Source organism: Ursus arctos, unplaced genomic scaffold (genome assembly GCF_023065955.2).
Source record: "Ursus arctos isolate Adak ecotype North America unplaced genomic scaffold, UrsArc2.0 scaffold_33, whole genome shotgun sequence".
NCBI lineage: Eukaryota > Metazoa > Chordata > Mammalia > Carnivora > Ursidae > Ursus > Ursus arctos.
The window spans coordinates 4,723,795-4,746,769 of record NW_026623019.1 but is presented as its reverse complement, the minus strand read 5'-3'; positions in this window follow the sequence as shown (position 1 = coordinate 4,746,769).

The following is a 22,975-nucleotide window of genomic DNA, read 5'->3' as shown; positions in this document are numbered from 1 at the left end:
AAACCAGAGATTTTAGCATTGTTTTGATGCAAATTTACTTAATCCATTGTGTAGGAACATTAATTAGGAAGGAGAGAGTCTGGCAACCAGACTTAACAATTTACTGCTGGAATAATTTACTACAAATCCTTTGTTTTATGTTATTAAATACATTATAAAAAAATAAGCCTTACCTCGGGTAAAAGATTTTACTTTTTACATTTACTCAGAAAATTTGGAAGAAAGTCAGCCTGAGATAATACGGTGGCTCAAAAGGGAAGAAGAAAGGATGAACAATTTAGTATCAAACGTTGAAGTTTTGGGTAAAATTGTAAGTTGCTAGTAAATTTTTAAAAAAAGATTTTGTTTATTTATTTGTAAAAGACAGAACGAGTGAGAGAGAGAGAGAGAGAGAGACCACAAGCAGGGAGCCCAATGCAGGATTTGATCCCAGGACCCGGAGATCATAATCTGAGCTGAAGGCAGACACTTAACTGACTGAGCCACCCAGGCGCCCCTCACTAGTAAATTTTAAAAATGATTTATGATGGAATGTCTTCCAGTAATTGTCCAAGAACTTATCTGTTTGTATTATGACCCGTTTGATATAGAAGCCTTCAGATTTGGCATATTAACACTTATGTATTCATTGTTGTATCTTAGAGAACACTCTTGCTTCTTATGGCTTAGATTTTTTTAACACATAGGTCTAATATAATTAAAAGATTTCCAAATTAGTTAGATGCAATTTGGAGCTAAAATATTGGTAGAGATTAGAGAAAGCAAAATAAAATGGAATTATGGTAAACATCTGGTATATACCTCTGTGCTGGAAGGTAAACATAAACTAAAAATCCTATATTTAAAAACTTAAGAATTTAAATCCACAGGATACATATTCATTGCCAGCTTTTAACTACTAGCACATCTGTTGGACGATCCATATAGTAAACATAGTTTATCAAGAGAATTCTGAAATTACACAGAAGGTAGCTACATGACCCCAAAAGAGTAAATCTTCATGAAGGAGAATCTTTATGGACTTTTCTTAAGCACCAAAAAAGAAAATCAGGTCATAAAACTTTTCTCTCCTAATAGAAAGAGAGTTGATAATACCGTGAATCCCATTTGATAATGTGAAATTCACTGTTTTTCTTGTTTATGATGCAAACATCTAGTGCTTCTGTGAAGTGTAAATATGATATTAAATTTTAAACATATAAGTTGCTTGCGTGAGTGTATCTAAACGTCATTTACAAAATGGTCTCTCTTAGTTATGTTTATTATAGAAAAGTCTGAAAAATAAAGGCCAGCCAATGAATGAATGAATGAATAAAATCTCTTACACTTTCGCACTATATAGCTTTGACTATACATCATTATATTATATATTATCTTCCTATTTTATTAACTACTTTGGACAAGGTCATTCATATTGTTAAGAATGTCAATAAACATGTACTTTAGTACTCTTTGAGAGAAAATTCAATATCAATTAAACCTTCCAGTTGCATGGTACTTTCTCTTTTAGAAACATATCCTAAGGAAACAACCATAGAGAGAAGCAAATATTAGATATTATTTATAACAGTGAAATATGGTAAGTGGCCCCAAGTGTCCAACAATTGCAGGCTGATTTATGGAGTGTTGGACAGGCAATCGAGGTGGACAGTCTGACACCTCAGGGGCATAGCAGGGCACAGGGCAGGGAGAATGTGGAGCAGCTGATTAAAGAAATACAGCAAACCATTTCAGCATTTCATCAAAGAAAGCCAGCACAGACTAGATGGAGAAAAGAAAGTGTAAGTGAAGACCGTGGACTTCAAAGGAGATGATTTTGAGAGTTAGGGGCGGAGCCAGAATTATGAGAGGGAAGAGGGTCCTCACTGGAGAGAGGTGTATGAGTGAGGTTAAAAAAAAGGCACGCAATTGATACTGAAGAATGAGTTTGGCTCCTCATGGAAGGTGATAGAAGCAGCATGGCAAGGATCTAATAAGTTATTTTTCTCTATAAAGGGAATTATGTGGGACCCAGTTAATGGGCACTGGTTCTGCTTGCTGAGGAAATTGGCTTGAAATGGCTTCTACAGTCCCCAGGGTGATGGTCCAGGTTGCTGATGTTGTCACCATGATCAATCAGTAGAGATGGAGAGGCTCTGCAGTGTAGTACCAGCTGGGCAAGAGTGATCACTTTGTCACATGCCAGCAGGGCTGAATTAATAGCCACGGGGGCTCTGAGTTCTGATGGTGGCCGTAAGCACTGGATGATGTAACTGGAAAAGTGTGGGTGAATCAACACCAATGTGAGAGTAAGAAAATAGTAAGGAGTCAGCAGATACATTCCTCTTTTTCCTCCTGTACCCTCATACTGTCCTGAGAAGTGGTGGAATAATTGGCATCTTTAAAATTGTCCAGTATGATTGAGCCATTGGTTGCACTTGCTGCTACGTGTTGGTCTGATGAGTGATACTTCTCTCCTTACCTGCTTGCTCTCCTTCCCTGCTTTCCCTTCTCCCTCTCTTCTGCTTCCTTGAGATTTCAGTCCCTAATACCATGTTAGTATGCCAGCTGATCCTCAGGGAACCGGAGATATTACAGTTTATAAAGATAAGTCTTCAGAACATAGAACAGCATAAAAATAAAAAGGAAAAGCATGTAAATCACATGATGGGCTTCTGAGGCACTTAAATATTTAACTGAACAGAAATAAAGGAGAATGAGACAATGGGGAATAGAGCTCCATGTATTAGATTGTTGAGAAGGAAAGTACTCAAAATAATTAGAGGGAAAAGAGTTGAAGTAGAAACAATTCTAGGTTAGATGTCAAGATAAATTTTCTGTTACTAAGTGTGCTCTTAAAGAATCAGTGAGCCCGTCAATAAGCATATACTGAACTCCTGCAGGCCTGGGAAGCATGTTGGGCAGGATGGATTCTTCTTTGGATATTTCTAAATTGGAAAAAAAAAACCTTAAAAAAACACCAGAGAAGATATTCCTTACAAAAAAGAAAACAAGCACAGAGTTTCACAGACTTCCTTCTAGTCTCTCATTCTATGACTGTGCATTTTGGCAAAAATACCAAGAGCCTTTGCCAGCCTACAGACAGAACAAAAGAGAAGATGCCTGAAGTCTCTTGTGAATAACGGATCTCATGATCAAGGCAGGAGACACACTGATTAGGGAAATGAGACTTGGAAATGAGAAAAGGAAGAATCACAGGTGGCAGATGTACCAAGAGAAAAATAGAATGGCCTACATTTAGGACAAATGATCAGAAAAAATGGAGAGAAATAAGACATCTGCAAAGACCAAAAATAAAACCAAGTTCATAATGAGCAAATCAAGGGAGGAAATGTCATAAAACACAATGACAATCATTTACTGCCCGCAAAGTACCAGTTCTGAACCATTTTAGAGAAGATATTAAAGTATTCATGTGGCTATAGATTGTGGAGTTGTGCTTCTGGTGGTTTGGTCTTAGTCACTGCTAAAGAACTAAGACCACCCTTACAGCCCTCTATTGCTCTCAAGGTAGAAAACTTTTTATTACCAGAGTGCCTGAGTGCTTGGTATTGGAACACCCAACAAAGAAAATTGGATTCCCTCCATAAAACTACAAGGATAGTCAAATTGTTTTCTAAGACTCTTTTAAATAAGAAATTCAAACATTGTGTATTTCTAAATAACTTAATGTGCTTATAAATAGAAGTTAATCCAGCTGAGGAGAAAGATGAGGAACCTAGAGAATTGCCGTAGAGACCAAGTAGTCCTAGGCATGCAGAGAAAATAGGGAACGTTAAGTATCTCCTCGTACGGTGTCCCTTTCTTTTCCTTGGTGAGTGTAATAGACCGAATATTTATGTCTCCCCAGAATTCATATGTTGAAACCTAATCCCCAATGTGATGATATTTAGAGGTAGGCCCTTTTGGAAATGATTTGGTCATGAGGATGGAGCCCTCATGAGTGGGATTAGTGTCCTTATAAGAGACACGAGAGAGCTCCTTCACCCTTTTTGCCATGGGAGGACAACCAGAAGATGGCCCTCTGAACCAGGAAGTGAGATCTTACCAGACACTGAATTTGCACCTTGATCTTAGACTTCCTGACATCCAGAATTATGAAAAATAAATTTCTGTTGTTTATAAACCACCTAATCCATGGTATTCTGTTACAGCAGCCCAGATGGACTAAGAGAGTGAAATCCTTTTTCCAGTCTTTTCTTGTCCCATGTGCTGAATGCCTCCCCTTCTCTACCATCTCCCTTCTCAGCACCAGAGGGCTTTTAGGTGCTTATTTCATATGAACTTTCCTGAAACCATCCTGTTTCACCTGGAACCTTCTTTCCCATTTTGTGGAGACTGGCCCTGACCAATGTTCTTTAATTAAGATTTTCCTTAATATAAAAGAAAATTTTAGAAAGAAACTTTCTTCCACTTTTGTATTTATATATTCTTGATTGATCCTGGTGAAATAAATCTCTTGAATTCTTAATTATTTGAATATAGAATATATATTGGATCGTTTTAGTGGATTATTTTATATTTAATTGACCTTTATCTTGAATCTCTGAGAAATTCTCAACACTTTTCATCCTGCCATTTTGTGTATCTTCAGGAATTACTAAAAAGATTTGAGCCTAAGGGAAGAAATAACTAAGAGTTGAGGTCATTATAGAGCTGTAATTCTTGGCCTTTCCAGAATCAGATGGAAGTCATGGAGTGTATCACATAAAACTGAACCTCACTCATCCGCAAACACTCACCTACCATTGCACACAAAAGTCACCAGGTCTTCCAACCTCTTGAATCTGATCCACAAGCTTGTGCTGGAATCCCTAAAAAGGATCTCATGTCTTGGGAGGCAGATCTCAGAACAAAAAGAATTACCGATGTCTGTGGGTCTGCTTGATTTTTCTTTTATGCTCTTGAGATTACATTCTTTGTTTCCAAAGGAAACATTGGAACATACGCAATAATACTTGAGAGCATTTATGTCACCACTTAGAAGAGCCTGAGAGAATAATATTTGAAACTATTTTATGAGGCAACCATCTGTGTAATAAGAACAACAACAACAACAATACAAATTGAGAATCACAAGACCTAAAATGCAAAGATTAGTGGAGGTGGAAATCGGGGCACCTCAAACTGATAGCTTCCACGGAGAGGCTGAGTACAGCTATAGCATTGAAGCAGTAGTTGCGGGATAAGCCTAAGGAGGACGATGGAAAGAAAACACAGATGGCTGGGGTGCCTGGGTGACACAGTCAGGTTAGAGGCTGACTCTTGGCTTCAGCTCAGGTCATGATCTCAGGGTTGCGAGATCAAAGCCCAGTGCCAGGTTCCGAGCTGAGTATAGGCCTGCTTAAGATTCTCTCTCTCCCTCTGTCCCCCCTCCCTTCCCTCTCTAAAAAAAAGAGAAAAATAAATCAGAGATGGCTTAGTAAGAACCTGTTTTCATGTGGACACTGGCTAGAACAAGCAGAGAGCTTTGTAAAAACAATAATATTTAACTTCCTGTGCATTGTCTGTTTATATTTCCTCCCATCCATCATCATCATCTTTACAGATTTTGTTCTTACTAGCTGCTTTTTATTTTTAGCATGGTACAATTCAAGTATATAATATAGTTCTTACCTTAAAGTCTAAGAAAGTTAGTAGCAATTTAACAGGCATCTGGCCAGACCAAGACAACACAGCACACTCCACATAGCCTTAGCATGACCGTGAACAGCACACCAATTTCCTCACCAGTTTCATTCCCTAGTTCACTCAACCACATTTTCTCCATCTCACATTCAGAATACTGAAATACTCTATTCATTTATTTTAATAGTATATTTTAACAGGATTTTTTATTTAAAGCAACGCATGTTTAATTTTAAAATGTAGAAAATAAAGAAAACCATAAAAAATCATCTAGACAACATCCATCCCCCTTTGTCTTACAGATAACCACATTCAACATGTATCCTATAGTGTGTTTATCTTGCTGCTTTCAAGATGTTCTCTTTATGTTTGATTTGCAGCATTTTTGATATGGTTTATCCTATTCGGAGTTTGTTGATCTCCTCGGATGTGAAGATTGATGTTTTTCAGCAAATTTAGAACGATTTCAGTCATTCATTTCTTAGAATAATTTTTTTTCTCCATTGTCTCTCCTCCCTTCTGGGACTCCTATCACATATATGTTGGTGTATCTAATGGTGTCCCAAGTTTCTCTGAGGCTCCGTTCTTTTTTCTGCATTCAATTTTTGCTCTATTTTTCAGATTATACAATCTCTATCCATCTATCTTCAAGATTTCTGATTACTCCTTCTACAAGTTCAGATCTACTGTTGAGCCCAACCAACGAATTATAATTTTATTTATGGTACTTTTCAACCCTAGAATTTTCACTTTTTTTTCTAAATAATTTCTGCCTCTGGATTGGCATTCTCTATTTGGTGAGACATGGTCTTCATACTGTGCTTTACTTCTTTAAGCATGATTTACATCGGTTTTTGAATATATTTTTTCATGGCTGTTTTGAAGATTTTGTCTATTAAATCTGACATCTGGTCCTACTCAAAGGCAATTTCTATTGCCTGTTTTCTTGCCCGAGTATGTGTTCCTATCCCTATTTCTTTGCACATCTTATATTTGTTGATGTTGTTGAAAACTGGACATTTTAGGTAACATATAGCAACTCTGGGTACTGATTTCCCTCCCCGTTGTTATCAGCTTGTTTATTTGTTGTGTGACTGGGCTGGGCTATTCTTGTGAAGTCTGTTTCATCCACAGTGTGCAGCAGTGTGCACCCTCGGAGCGTGCACCCCGGGCATGTGTACAGTCCCCTTGGGATGGTGTCGTGTTGTCTTTCCATCATCTCTCTGTTGAGCTGTCTGCTGCATTTTGGTATTACTCCTCCTCCCACGCATGCCCATTTGGTCTGCTAATGACCTTGTGATTTCTCTATTATTTTCCTCAGTGCGCTGGGCATCACTTGTTCAACAGTCTAACCCAATTACATTTGGGCAGAGGTAGTTTTTTAGGCTAGTCTTTAATGTTTGTTTGAACCCTAGGAGGGCGCTTGGTGGCCTCTTTCCTTGGGTCTCTCTGGTGAAATCGCTGGTCAATGGCTCAGCTTGTCGATCTTAATTAAGCTCCTTTGAGCTCCTTTGACTCGAACTTGCCCATGCCCTTTGTGGAGAGTTCTGGAGCTCCCTTTTCTGATGGACTCCTGCTCCTCCTGGGCAAACTCTCTGAGCCACACTCTGGGCACCGGGTGAGACCGTAGACTCTGGCACTCTCAGCTTGCCTCTCAGAAGGCCGAGAGCTGGTCCACAGGGGAGCCGCAGTGAGGGTGGCTAGGGCGCCAGGATTCTCAGTCTGCCATGCTTCCAATGGAGCCTCCATTTTGTGGGCAGAGACTGTGTCAGAGGAGGAAGTTGACCTCTTGGCCACACTTAGCAGGAATATAACCCTTTTAACTTGGGGTTGAAGGAAATGAGAAATGTGGGTGGTCTATCCCCTTGGTGAGATACTGTAAGCCTTGATTGAGAGCAGAGGGAAAGGGGCCCCATCTTCTTGGCCAGGCCCACCTGCAGGAAACCTTCCTTTAAGTCCAACTGAGGATTCTGGTCATGAGGGAGAGAATAGTTTGTGGCTCAAATGCCACACTTTTCATACACAGTTTTAGAAAGTTTTCTTGAATAAACTTTTCTTTATTTGCTCCCTGCCCTGAGGACAATTTCTAGATACCTTTACTTTCTAAATCTTGTTTCCACCCGCATTGCTGGTTTCACTGGGGAGTGGGTCCATGGAGCTTCTCACATTGTCATCCTGGAAGTGGAACTCCATATGGTGTATTTATTACTCATCCTTTTCTTATGTTTATCTTGAATAATTAAAAAAAATAAAATTGGAAACATCAGAATAGAGTTTAGTATTCTGCTTTTTTTCTTTTAATATCACATACATGTTCTTTTTCCAAGTAGCGTTACATTTTTTTAAGATCATGATTTTTAATGACTGCCTTGACATTTTCACTCTATGGCGGTACCACAAATTCTCTGGGGAACCCCTGAACTGTTATTGCTGCTACAATTTTCTGTGCCTTCTCTCCTCTGCCATGCTAAGCTTTGTCAGGAGAGTTGTCTTTCTAAACACCTATCTGATCACATGATTTTTTTCTCTGGAGACCCTTGACTAGGGCGCTGTTTATAGAGATAAGGCTACTGGATGTGGTGACACACTGGTCAAGCTACCAGCCTCCGAGGTGTTTGTCCGCAGTGCAGGATGCAGCTGCTATCCCGAGCGTGGCATTCAAGACCCCTCACCTCCTACCCCAACCACCCCCTCCAGCCTTTGCCACCAGCGACTCCCCCATTTCTTACTGATACAGGCACTTGCCCACCCCGTGTCACCCTGCATATTCTTGCCTCTGTGTTGTGCTCACCTTTGACTCCTACCCCCTTTCTGTCGGAAAATTACCGCTGCAGACTTTTTCTTGTGGCTTCAAGCCCAGAACTCCTCTTCTCTCCCCCATACAAGCTCTTTGTGGTGAGCACTTTCTAGGGAGATGTGTGCTGGTCATAACAATCTCTTTAGATGACTGTATTCCTTTCGATATTGCTTTAGGCATCTGGTCATTCTCTCTTATTCCCTCCTCCTTCTCTTGGTTACAGATCTCCGAGGTGCCCAGCACCTTGCTAAGGAAGCCCTGGTGTGCCTTTCACTGTTAAAATGAACAATGGGGAGAAACGTGGCTATATTTTCTTCCCTTGGTAATCATTGTGGCCTTTTAAATATAGCATCCTTTGTTTCTCACTGTTTAAAATTTTATGTGGACTATTTTATTCTTCATAACGGGTCTCATTTGTTACTAGTAATCATTTAAATTTTTCTCAAAAATAAAATTAATGTGGGGGTGGTATAGGGTCTTGGGCTGTGAATGTCCTCTTCAAAGAATAGCAAGAATTCTGACTGGTTTTGGTGTGGATGTGGCAGCTTCCTTTCATAAAGTTTGACAACAGTTTTATTTTGTAGACAAAAGGAGAAAAAAACTTTAGAGACCCACAATTTAACAGATAACTTTGTATTCATTAAACCACTACGGATAGGATTGTAAACCATTAGTTTACAGACCAAAATTGGAGTCAGGCTCTAAGCCAGTCTCAAATTTATCTGCTTTCTTCAGGATCACCCCAGAGAATATTTCGAGTGTGCTGTGTTTGGTGTTAGTGGGGAGGGCAGGCGTATCAAGATGCGGGAGCTAATTAAACACCTAGAGACTGCCACGTTTAGTGAAATTGAGTTACAATCTCCCCAGGAACTTTTTCTTCATTAACTTGACCTTAAACGACTTTTTCTCTGGCTCTGCTCAGGACAGCTTAAAAGCCTGTGTCATTTTCTCCCTACAAAACCTGTCTAAGGGGATCCTGAAATAGTGCAGACTTTTAAGATGGAGGTGTCTTCTGTTTGCTCTTTGGGCAAAAGATTTTCAAGTACTAAGAGCTTTACGAACAACCTGACACCTGACGACTCAGGTAAAGGTGCCTAAGCATAAAGACGGTTACATGCTTTGAGAATGTCTAGGAATGATGTATCAATCTGCTTGGGCTCCTTTAACAACTACCATAGACTGGATGGCTAAGAGAACAAGCATTTATTTCTAATCATTCCGGAGCCTGGCAAGTCCAAGCTCAAGGTGCCGGCGGATTCAGTTCCTGGTGAGGACCCTCTCCCTGGCTTTCAGGTGGCCACTTTCTTGCTATGTCCTCACATGGTGGAGAGAGAGAGCTTTGCACTCTTCTTATAAGGACACTAATTCCATCATGAGGGAATCCATCCTTATAACCTCATCTAAACTTATCACTTCCTGAAGACCACCCCACTGAATAGCATCGGACTCAACATACGAATTTGGGGAGTACACAAACATTCAATACATAACAGGTGAACTTCCACGTTTCCTATTGGAGTTTTAGATAATCATAGAGCCCACCACTTCCCCAGCCTCCGTAGGCGTGTGTATTCCTGCACACTGGGGAGAGGCTTGACTACCTCCGTCTAAGAATCAGCATTCTGTAGCCCGGAGAGAAGATGTGGCCGGCAGCCATCTGAGACTCTCTCTCTTACCTTTTTTTGAGATGTAACTCACATGCCATACAATTAATCCATTTCAAGTATACAATTCAGAGGAAGAATCTCTTTGCAAGTTTTGTGGGAAGGCTATTCTTAAATGAAACAGAACTGTGATAAAGGAGAATACATGGTAATCTTTCGCACATAATGGGAGCTGATTAGTGGCAGTGACACCACTAACTCAAACAGAACACTTATGCCGTGAGGAGACGTCTAGGTTATTTTGGGAGAAATGCTTCATAGATAATTCTGAATGAGTGTTGGCTGTTGTTCTTTATTGGTTTAAATACAGGTCTTGCCCATTTGCATCCTTCTATTGTTTTGGGTGGTTTCTTGTATTCAGCTCATTTCCAAGTGGGGTTATTTGCAATAGAACGAAGTGGGGGATAATTTTACATTTGAACATTTGGTAGAACAGAGGTGAGGGAGATGTTATAAAAGAAAAGGAGGAGCTTGGGGGAAAGGAAGAGTGGAGGCTTGGCTGGGTCAGCACTAAGTTGTTAACAGGAAAGCTGCTGGGCTTAGTCTGGAGTCTTTGTAACATAGAATCTAATTGCACTGTTCGCCTTGTTGAGGATTCCGTGTGGGGACGGGGGCTAACTTCTTCCCCGCACTCCGTGTGCTCTTGCTACCTGTTGCCTGGGTACGCAGACAGGCAGCTGCGATGATGGGGTGCAATAAATCAGGTGCTGAGCTCATGGCAGGAGTTGCGAATTATTCAAGACTTTCACACGAGAGTTTGCACTAAGAATATCCAGGGAATGCTGCAATCAATCACAGAGTAGAAAAACTGCCTCAGTCCGCCAGGGGAAATCAGGGAAGGCTGTCTCAGAACCTAGTCCCATGACCTTGTGGTAGGTTGAACGGCGAAGGGGTGTGTTCATGGACATCATGGGGTGATAGGTTAGTATTTAGGCTGTGTCTCCTAATGGAAGTTTTGAGTGTATCATCTGGACTTTCCCTCTTTTCCAGCAGAAACAAGTGTGATAAAATGATCTTGGAAGAGCATTTGAAGGTGGTTTGTTGGTGTATTTGTTTGTGTTTTTAGGCTAATCATCTCTTGCTCGATAGTAAGTGGATGTCATTATGCTTGAAATATAGTCGGTTTGAGCTATAAAGAAAAGCAAAACAGATTTTCTTGAATCAGGAGATTTAAAAAAAAACGACACCTCATTCCAATGATTTTTCTTCCCATCTCTCTTGTTGAGTGAACCCAAACTGCACATTGTACTGTGCAAATCAGAATGACTGATTTTCCCACTGGTCACTTACCTTCAAGTATCTGACGAGGAAGGTCTCCATGGGGACTCATGCGTTTCAGGGAGTTGTTTAAGCTTGATTATATAGGACTCATAATTTTAACTGATGCCTTTGAAATTGATATCAAATACAAAAAGTCTTATGTTCATCAGAAATCCTTGAATGCTGGTCCTAGTAGAGGGGAGTAATTTGGGAACAAGGCATATACTTCTCATTATCCTTGTCATTATGTATTTTAATAATCCACACGTGAAGAGTATTGTACTGAGCTCGTGAGGTGAAAAAGGTTAAATTATTAATAATATTAATGAGTTATATGGAGTTATAATGCTATCATAAACATGTTTTTTGATAAAACTAGCATGCTCAGAGCTTGGAGATTTCTCTATGAAGTCAGGAGTATTTAGACGGTGTCAAGTGAAAGTAGAAGGAAGGGATATTTCAGACTTTGTGAAAACTAGATATTTGGAGTCCTGTGGGTCAAGACATGGTTAGATTGGTAGATGCTACAATAGTTCCACATTTCCTACACACACACTTCTGTGCAATAGATGGCTTTGCTGACCCTTATTAAGAGGTAGAGTCTCCCCCTCCCCCACCATTTGTATACCTGAGCAAATATAGACGCTGTCTTAGGCCACTCAGTTTTGGGGTACTTTGTTAGGCAGAGAGAAATAACTAACATTATTCAAAATGCCAGTGTGCAGGGTGATGTGGAGTAAAAGGACTGAGAATTTGTGAGCTTGTGTTTTTGCCTCTTAAAAGTCCTATTTAACTTGCTTTCGGCTTTTGATCGACCATTGTAAGATACTACATAGTTATGAAAGCTCAGCATTACCAACCTACCATGGGCGATTCTTAAGGCATTTTTCTACTCGCCCCCACTGCTATAGGGCTCTCATTATTTCCCTGTGTTTCATGGCACCTCTTTTTCCAGTCTGGCTCCCTCTCTTTTTGCAGACTGAAAGTCTTAAGGGTCTGTCATTTGTTGGTCTCTAAACCTCCAGTTCTCAGCATAGTGCTTCCCACACGTAGTGTGTTCGGTGGGTGATTATTGATTGACTGGGTACATCTCTGTTGTGCTCGTGCCAGAGTCTACGGTCTTTGCTGGCAGGTAACTCATTCTCTGACTCTAGGATCCAGATAACTGCCTGGTCCATGGCAGATAATCAATACCTGCTTGGGGATTGACTGATGCCTTTTGCTTATTTCTCTAATCTCTGTCAGGGAAAAGTAGAGGGAAGTTATATATAAAAATAAATGATTTTACTTTTGTGGGCGCCAAGAAAGTGCCGTGTGAATCTATCACCTTCAACGAGTTCCTAGCTCAGACCTCTGCATGGTAGATGGGAAAGTGACTGTAACTACTTCACGCCTTCTTCTGCCAGAAGGGGGGCATCATTTCAGAGACAGGTGAAAGGCACCTTGCAAAACCCCCAATTTCTGTGTATATTTAAAAGAGATAAACGCATTACAAGTAGGCTCCATCTTGCAAAACCAAGTGCTTCCTGCTCTGCATTAAATCGACAGAGCCTGACCGTTCATGTTCTCTGAGTACTCATCACGATCCCTTCTGCTCTTTACTAGAACGGATGACTTCAGGAAGCTGACCTTCCCCGTGACAGTGGCCTGGACAGGAAGAACTCAGGGGGAGATGTGGGGACACGTTGCCTTGCTTCAGCTCTGAAAGTGAGCAGAGGCACAGCCAAGCAGTAGGGGAGAGGCAGCTGGGCTCTTGGGTTCTAGTCCTGTTGTGCTCAACAAAATCCCATCAGGCCTTCTTGGATTCCCTGTTAGGTTTTTTTAAAGTGACAAAACAGATCTCTGATTTGAAGGAGGGAGGACAGTGAGTGATATGGGACATGGGGACTGCCCACACGCCCATCAGGCATCATAACAATTTATGTAGTTGAACCTTTGGGGTTGAGGTAAAGGTGTCAATAGTGGAGACTTAGCAAGGATCTAGAAGCAGATGGTCTCTCCGGGGGTTTGCGTGTTCTGGTGACCCCCTAAGAAGCTAATCCGCACACATGATTCATCAGCATCAGGCCAGTGAAGGAGGGGTTTGGAGACAGCTACCGCTGAAGACGTAAAAACATCCCTTTTATGAGATCAGTATAACCGGAAGCCTAAAATACATCGTCAGGCTCACTTAGTTGTGAGATTTAGATGTCTGAAATAGGAAAATTACAAGTTTGCTGGATGTCCTAATTTCAGTATGTGCTGAGGGGATAAGCATCATATGAAAGACTTTTTTGGGGAGGAAGTACAGTTTGCTGACCCCAGCATGCTGGGAGTAGACCAGAATTCCAAATCTCACAGGTGTTTGCTTTTGGCTGATATTAAGAACAGTCCTTCCAAACTTTTTTGCGGGTTGTTCCTGCCTTTTGGCTATTGTAAATAGTGTTGCTATTAACATCCATATGAAAGTTTTTATTTACACACCTGTTTTTCGTCGTTTGGGATATATGCCTTAGGAATAGAACAGCAGTAATTCTGTGTTCAAATTCTTGAGGAACCGCCAAACTGTTTTCCACACCGGCTGAACCTTTTCACATTCCCACTAGCCATGGATGATGGTTTTGATTTCTCGACATCTTTGCCAGCAGTTGTTACTTTCCATTGTTTTGATTATAGCCATCCCAGTGGGTGTGAAGTGGTATCTCATTGTGGCTCTGATTTGTATTTCCCTAATGAATAACGATGTGGAACATCTTTTTTGTGCTTGTTGCCATCTGTAAGTCTTCTTTGGAACAGTATCTATTCAAGTACTTGGCTCATCTTGAGACTCTGTCCTTTTGTCATTGAGCGGTACATAGCTTGCTATTTTCTGTTCTTGTCCCTTAAGAGTGACATTGTGCACCATGTCCTTGCTTGTCGTGGACTCTTTTCACACATTATTATGCTTGCAGATTCTTCGTGTATGCTAACTGCTGCCTTATTGCCCACTTGGCATTCACAATTTATTTGCCTTTATGCTTCTGATGGACATTTCATAGTTTCCAGTTTTTGCCTATTCCAAATCATGCCGCAGTACTAATTCTAACATGTCTCATGGTGAGCATTTCTATTCGTGTCTGTTGGTGCTGGTGCCTATCGAAGGATTGACTGATAGCAGTTTATACTACAAGCAATTAGCCTGAGTGATCCGGAGCCTTGGACACAGCTGTGATCCATGGGTTATTATTTCTAACATAGAATTTCCTTAAATGAGGGACTCTTGACACTCCTTAGCAAGAAACCGCCTCTTGTTACATCTGAAAGTACGCTGACGTGCAGCTGTCTGCACCTCTAGGGGATAGGGCGTTCTAAGGCCAGAAACCATGTCTTTGCTTCCTTGGTTCCTCTGTCACAAACAGGATTTTACCTTCTCTGGAGTTAATAGGTGCCGTGGAGACCTACGGACCAATTACGGAACACTGATGAAATGAAACATCTCCCTTGGTAAATATCTTAAGACTTGCTAAGACATGGTGTTTTCTTTCCTTTTTGCTTGTCCCTAGAACTGTTTGCTCTCTACTCTCTTAGATTACTGCATGGAGTGCTCTTATCTGCAGCCGATCGGCATCTTCAACTCCAGGGCACGCGGGGGTCCGGGGCATAGCTAGTCTGCAGCGGCCCTTCCCGTGGGTGTCTTTCTGCTAGTGCCAGACGTTTATTCCTACGGTTCTTTCGAGATGCCGTAGATAATTTTATTAGTTATTTCATGTTAGCAATTTCATCAGTTCTCAAGTAGATAAAGCTCTAAAGCCAATTGATGGATTTGCCTTCACTTCCTTCAGTGTAACTAAGCACATCGATATTATTCCCTTTTCTTATTAGATTAGAAGATAAAAAACACTTCTGGATTTATAGTTCGAAGGGACAGGGTGTGTGATGTCTTTATGATTATCTTTTATCTTGTTTGCTGCTAACGAAGAGACCGAATAAGATTTCTTCAGGAGAAAAAAATAACCAAATAACAATGGACTTTGGCTGGGAATACTTTTCTTAAAATTCTCACTTGGTCTTAGGAGTTTGTTATTTTTGGAAGTTTTATTCCTGTGACTTTAAAAACATTTCTCTACCAATTGTGACCATACAATATAGATGAGATATTTTGTCCATTCGTAAACCCTTTGCGGTCCTGGCTTAGTTGTGTTGTGTTCTGGATCGTTTAGCACATTAATGCCTGTGCCGCCTGCTCTTAGAGATAGGCTGGCAATAGTGAAAGATCGGGGGTTTTTCAAATTGGACAGACCGGGTTCTCTTGATTATCGTTGGAGTGTCCACAGACAACTTACTTAATCTCCGAGTCTTAGTGTCAGCATACTTAAAATAGAAATAGTAACATTTGCCTTGGTGGGTTGGTATGAGTGAAACACCATTAACAGAGGCAGTATAAAGAGCCTGCCACACAGGAATCAAGAAAGAATTGCCTTTCCTTGCTAAAGTGTGCACAGGAAAGAAACAAGGGGCCTGAGAAGAGGAAACACTAGGGGCACCTGTCTGGCTCAATCAGAAGAGCATACAACTCTTGATCTCGGCGTGTGGGTTTGAGCCCCACGTTGGGTGTAGAGATTACTAAAAAAAAATAAAAGAAACTTAAAGAAGAAAACACTAAATATTTACAGGTTTGAAGGAAATCCTGGCTTTAGTCAGGATTCACGTGAACATGGGTGGGTGACCAGTGTCTTCGTGCAGGAAGGCTTACTCTGGGCCAGACCTGCAGGACTGTGCACACAATGGGGTTGGCTCCCCTCACCTCTGCGTCAGTATCAGGTGTTCCTGGGGGTGCACACCCTGGGCGGGGGAGGAAGGGAGGTTAGCAGAAGGGAACGTAGAAGGGTAAACATCTTTGGAATGTTTCTATAATAATGGACACTTTGCAATGTGCCCTTGGTGACTGGGTTCTCCCATCTTTGGAGGATAAGGGCAGGCATGAGGAATAGCAGTTTTTCAGGAGACAGAAGGCTCCCATTTTTTTTCCGCTTTTACCTCACTTGTACAGAGATTTGTCCCTCAGGGACATACAGAGTAAAAAGACCTCATACCCAGGACAAGAGCCTGAGGAGCTGCATGAATGTTACGGGACAATGACGGGTCTCAGGGCTCCCAGGAGAAGTTTCTCCTACAGCTGCCACATTGCCAAGCACTTCTCTTGCTCCAAAACTTGGAGCAGCTCTAGCCTCCTTCACTGCAGCTCCTCAGGCTCTTGTCCTGGGAACTGTTGCTGGAGCAAGGGCCAGGGTAGCCTGCTCCCTGGTGAGCTAGAGATAGAGTCTTCACCAGGTGGGGTCGCCTCATGAAGTCACCTTGATTTGTACAAACAAGGAGATCATGGGAATAATTTTCAAAGCCGTGACTCCCCAAACATGGGAAAGCAGGCTCCTCTTATTGGGGTTTGGGATGAATATCCAGGAGGGGATTTTAACATGATAATGAGGCTGAGGGAACTGTTGGTCACTCCTGGCACTTCCTGATTCATCCGAGTTAAGGGTCTTCCTCAAATATTTTTCTATTCTAGCTGTTCATTCTTTTCTAAAAGGTAACATTGATATCTAGGCAGAACTTTCTACTAGAAATTTCCTAGTTTAGGGGATCAGGCAGGTGACAGAACCAGGTTCTTGGTCTATTGACTGGGGGGCCCTGCCTGTGTCATCACACCTTTTCATTGGTCCTTCTTCCATGGTTTAACAAATAGAATGCACCCAAAACAACATGTACGTAGAAAAATATGCACGATTGGAAGTTAATTCCAAGGCGTCATTGTCATCCCGCTGTATCTTAGGGAGGTATTTTAGACTTTTCAAGGTGCTGGTACCTGCTGCCTTATTCTTTGATGATGGGTTGGGGCCATGGTTTCTGTTTGTTGCTGAGTCCATTGCATATTCTGAGCCACTACTCTCCATGTGAGCTAGAGCACTGACAGGAAGTTTCAAGAAGGTGTGTGACTCTTGCAGTGAGATGCTGGACAAAACTTGTTCGAGGCGCGCCGTGTTCTACCCAGGAACTCCCAGACCCACTGAGCCCCACCTGGAGGTGAGTTCTTTTTCTTTCCTGAGGATGCTTCTGTGCCCTCTTCTTTTTGTCTTTATAAGTAACTCTACCCTGAAATTGGGACGATTTCAGTTATGGCTCTGGCCACACACTGGGTGATTTGGACATTGCTTCAGGCCCTGTGTCCTGACCACTTTACTAGGATGGACTTAGGCATCATTCCCTAAGGAGTAGCTCTTGGTTATTTGACAACCGGCAAAGGTGATGTGTAAAATTCTTACTTCCTCAGGATAGAATTTCATGTGGGCTACGTGATGCCAGGGTCTTGCTTCCCTGGAAGTTGTTCCCTCCAAATTCTCCAGTGGTGGAATCATAATTTACTTTGCTCTCTTCCTAGTACAAGATTTTTCTATATAATGGAGAGTTCAATACTATTGCTGATCCACTAGTCTCGTACAGTAAGTCATATAAAGGTGGGTCGTGTTATAGTTGCTGTTTTTGTTTTACACATTTGGCGATTATTGACTTGGTGCCTACCATACAGCAGGCACAATTCTTGACACCAGGCCTACAATAGTGAACAAAATGGCCCAAGTTACCTGCTGCCCTCATAGAGCTTTATGGTAGGTACTACTCTTATTTTATGGAAGAATAAACACAACTCAGAGAGTTTCTGTGACTTATGTCATTACCATTAGGTGGTCATCAATGTTTGGATTTAAACCCAAGACTTACCTTAAAGCATTCCATTGATTTGTCTTGGAATGTGCCAGTGATCCAAATTATGGGCATAAACAATCACCTTCCATGGGAGAAAAGTGGTATAAATATCATTTGAATTAAAAAATAAAGGAAGAACAAATTCTTACTCGAATGTTAGATGTATTCCTGACTTTGATCTTAACTGAAGCAAGTGAAAACGTTGGCACTGATTATCTTTTCTTTCACTATGGTACGAATACTGGAAAAATGGAAGGAAATCTATTTTAGAGGCTCTGCCAAGTAATGGAAGTGATGGGAACAACAGGCAAGCTCCTGTCAGCCAGGGGGTGCCATCGAGTCACGGGAGGGTCTCGCTCACCACTCAGGAATGACTTGCTGAACCTCACAGGAAGCAGGTGTTGTGGAAAGACCCCGCAAAGGAATTCAAAATACCGTCATATCTGCCTAATATGAGAGAATTTTCTGAGGCCCAGAAAAATAAAATTAATGGGAGAAAAGTTATTTCCCCCCCCCAGGCATTTGGTAGAAACCAGAAAGTATTTCTTTGGACGTAGCAGTTGAAATAGGTCACTAGCTGCTTAGCGGGGACACAATGCTGTGAATACCATACTCTCTGTCCTTCACAGCCCCCTGCTTTTCTAGAATAGAGATGGACTAGGATTAATTGATAATTAGGCCGGGTTTTTCCTGTCTCGGTAATTAATGTCTTGTCTCCCCGTGAGGCTATTTGATACAGTACCCTGTTCCTACATCCGAGGACCTGGAATAGCATGGGAAGGCTTTCTGACAAGCAAAAAAAAAAAAAAAAAAAAAAAGTTATAATAACCATAAGCTTATAATATTAAAAGGGATGATATATATATATTTTTATTATTTCTGCTTTGGTCAGTACAATGTTTTAGTCTTTGAGGGGAGGGGGCTCCAGTTTTCAAGGTGAAAACAGAATACATTTCACCAAAAAAACAAAGAGATAAGGAGAAGATCATATACTTTGCTTTGGCAGCTGGCAAAAATCAATTCTACTTCAACAATGCTTTAAAAACATTCCTTTTTTGAAAATAAGGTCTAAAGCCATGTTGAAGTTTCATAGCAGCAATCTGAAAAAACTACTAAAGAAGGCAAAATTGTAATTTTTTAAATATTTCATTTTCCATCATAAAATCTCATTTCTGCTTGACAGTAAATAATCTTGTCAATTCCAGATTTCTCAATTCATTGAGGAAATTTCCGTCAGTGCAAAGTTTCTCAAGTTCGTTGTGCGACTGTTGTGTGGGGAGCTGGTGAGGGGTGGAAAAGAGTCACACCAGTCCGTGCCTTTGGTACCATAATACCATGTCTCGACATTGTGATACCATTTTTCCACAGTGTCCCATGGCACAAAGATGTCCAGGTCACCTTGGGCTGGTCAGTGTGGGCGTTCTCTCAGGTCCCTCTGAGTCTTCTGGAATTGGCGTCTACTTCAGAGTATTATTTGTCTTATAAGTCATTGCTTCTGTCATGCCAAGAGCATTGCATTTTTGGGCCTGCCTGCCTTTCACCTTCCCCAAATGGCAATTCTGTGTTTCATCTTTCCCTCTTTCTTTCTTTCTTTCTTTCTTTCTTTCTTTCTTTCTTTCTTTCTTTCTTGATTTTATTTATTTATTTATTTATTTATTTATTTATTTGAGAGAGAGAGAGAGCGCAAGCATGAGCGGGAGGAGGAGCAGAGGCAGAGGGAGAGAGAGAATCTTAAGCAGACTCCGGGCTGAGCGCCGAGCCTGATGCGGGGCTTGATCCCATGACCCTGAGATTATGACCCTAGATGAAACCAAGAATCAAACGCTCAACCAACTGAACCATCCAGGCACCCCTTTTGTATTTCATTTGAGGGGTGAGTGTGAATGGAGAAGGAAACAGGCATTGACTTGGAGCTCATTACTCTTCCAACATCCACAAGGCAGAATGCCCTGGGCCATATTTTTGATCCATGGAAACCTCCATAAAACCCCCCCAGCAGCTGCCTCATAGGGTAGAGGTTAACTGGGGTGACCCTGGAGGAAACAAGTGGGCCTCCGAGGTGCTCAGATATGGCTGCTGCCTCTTTCCTTCTCATACAGTTGTCTATCAGGGGAACAGGAGCCAAAGCTCAGGTGGAATCTTGGGGTTAGGTTGATCCTGATGTCTTCTCCCTTCAAAGACTGTATCTCATGGTCTTTCTGCAGCACAGATTCATGAAATGCTTCAAGTTATTAGGAAAAAAGGCAGCTAGGAAAATGCAGGATCATTAATGTGACAACAATGCCACCTCAGTTCCATTCCACCTGTACCCTACAAATCTCTTCTTGTCTTCTCCAGGGCGTGGTTTGTCCCAGGTGCTGAGTGACGACTACATGACGCCAGAACTAAATGATATCCCAGTGAAGATAGAGACAATTTCATTGGTACAGAGTACTTCTAAAGAATGAAATAGTGGATAAACATTCTTTGTGGAAATATTTTTGCTTAAACTAATGTATTGGAGGAAAATCTTTGTAACCTTGAATAAACTATGATTTTGGTTGCTGGTGCTAATACCACAGTCCTCTGTACCATATGGCTCAGCCTTTGGAAGGGCAAAACAAGGAAATAGCTGAATCAAGGGTGGAAATGGTAAAATTGATTGAAATTCAGTCTGACTCTAGTTGTGATTGCTCTGGCTGTAGGGCTGTGGTCGGTGGGGGAGCTGCCCACAATTCCCCGGGAATGGCTGCTAGGAAGGCGGGTGGTGCACATCCTAGATGGTGAAGAATCCATCTACCCTTTACCACATTTTAGAGAATGACTGTATTCTGGCAACTACATGGAAACTGCTTCCAATCTGTGTTTTTTATTTGATGGATTGATGCCATGTTGACATTTCACTTATAAGACTACGAAAGTCATCTTAGAATAAATTCTTTCACTTCAGGACTTTTTCCACGCAGAAGAGGCTTTTGCTTAATGGAAAGCAGAGGAGTAAGCACGGGATAGCGCATCTGCTTCATGGAATTGCCTCTGAACCTGCCAGGTTAGGAAGACGAATATCTAAGGGATAGGACACCATTTGTGGAAAATTCCACAGGAGTCCCAGGCAAAGCCGCCTCCGTTTTAGTATGCACACAAGGTTTGCTTTAAGCATCCCACCTGTGGGTGACGAGCAAATTTACTGCCCTTTAAAAAAAATAATGGCAGGTGCGAACCCCCTCATGCTTTCCAGATGGAGACGCTGATTGAAGGAGACGGTTGCTATCTCCATTCCCAACACCCCTACCCTAACTACATACACGCAATGCAGGGGTGATGTTTTTGGATTGCTTTAAGGTGCCAGAAGGTGAGGGTGTGGAGAAAAGGGAACCCTTGTGCACTGTTGGTGGGAGTGTAAATGGGTACAGTCACTGTTGAAAACAGTATGGAGTTTCCTTGAAACTTCAAAAATAGAACTACCATATGGTCCAACCAAAGACTGAAGGAGATGAAAATCTGGGACACTGAAGCAGGATAATTCAGCAGTGATCGGAAAATGCCCCTATTTCTCAATATTCGCATGGTTAATGTTCTGAGCTTCTTTTAAATGCCCCAAATGGTTGTTGTTGTAAGACATTTAATTCAATCCTAAAAAAAAAAAAAAACAAAAAAAAAACACGACCATGTTCATCAACTCTTCTTTCTATCTGAGCACTGACTACCAAATCTTGTGTTGTCCCAAGGAAAGGCCCCTGAATGGCACTACAGCCTCTGAAATTGGTGTGATCCTGTTTCTGCCTGGCTGAGGGCATGCTGAAATGGGAGTCCATAATCCCCACAAAGCAGATGACTGTGCCTATGTACAGTGCTCAGTGGAGATGACCAGACAGTTAACAAAGGGCTCAGGCATTGCTTCCATTTTTTCCCCAGTAGGTAGAATGTTTATAGAATACATATGCAAAAAATCAACTCAGAATATGAATCATCCCTAGAATTTGTTGGGCAGCTACCAAGTTCCATGTTCATCCTAAACTGTCAATAAAACTGACTTGCATGCGGGGTTGCTGAGAATACGAAAAGATCACGAAAAGCAGAACGTACTGTGACTTTGGTGAATGTGAAAGCAGTGGAACAAAGCATCGACTAAGGAAGAAGTTATGGGACAGATGAGTCATCTGGGTGCAAAATGGTGGCACTCAGTCAGTCCAGGGGTGTTGGAGGAGAATAGAGGGGGCAGGGCAAGACAGGTAGGAACCTCTTCTTCCTCTGTATTGCTAGGACTTGTCGCTCACTTCAACCCTTCCCCCTACCACACGTCTGCCACCACTGTTCTACTCGAATTCAAACTCCAAAATTAATGGCCTCAAAGTTGAGCTTTTCACCTGTATTTAACTCTGGACTTAGAGCAGGCTGTTATTTTGACTCAAGCTGATAACCAATGACTTGTCAATATACATGTTAAAGAGTGTCTTATAGGAGTGTACTATCTGTTTAAGATTCCAAAGAGGGAGGAATTTTGTTCTTTAAAATTATTCTAGAACACTGCAGCATTTGAAAAAAAAGAGTATATATGTTTGTTTTTCCAATTCTACATGGGTAGAATTTAAGAATTTTTAAATGAAAAATAAGATTAGTGGTGTCTTTTAACTGTTCAGTGTTCTGCTCTGAGTTCTGTGAATTGATACAAAATGACACTTCTGTCTAGGCTCAAGGACGTCCCTCTTAAGGAATCTAATATCATGCATTTCCCGGCAGTATCTCAGTTCATGGTGAAGCATGTCTGGAACACAGAGGACTAGGGATTGCAATTATTAGAGTAATTAGCCTTTTTTCCCCGATCACTGCTTGCCCAATGGTGGCATGCAGTGGCCCTGCCTGGTGCACTTGGTGTCTCCTTTCCCTGCTGTCTGCTCCTTCTATGGAGTGGAGGAGAATCACAGCAAGC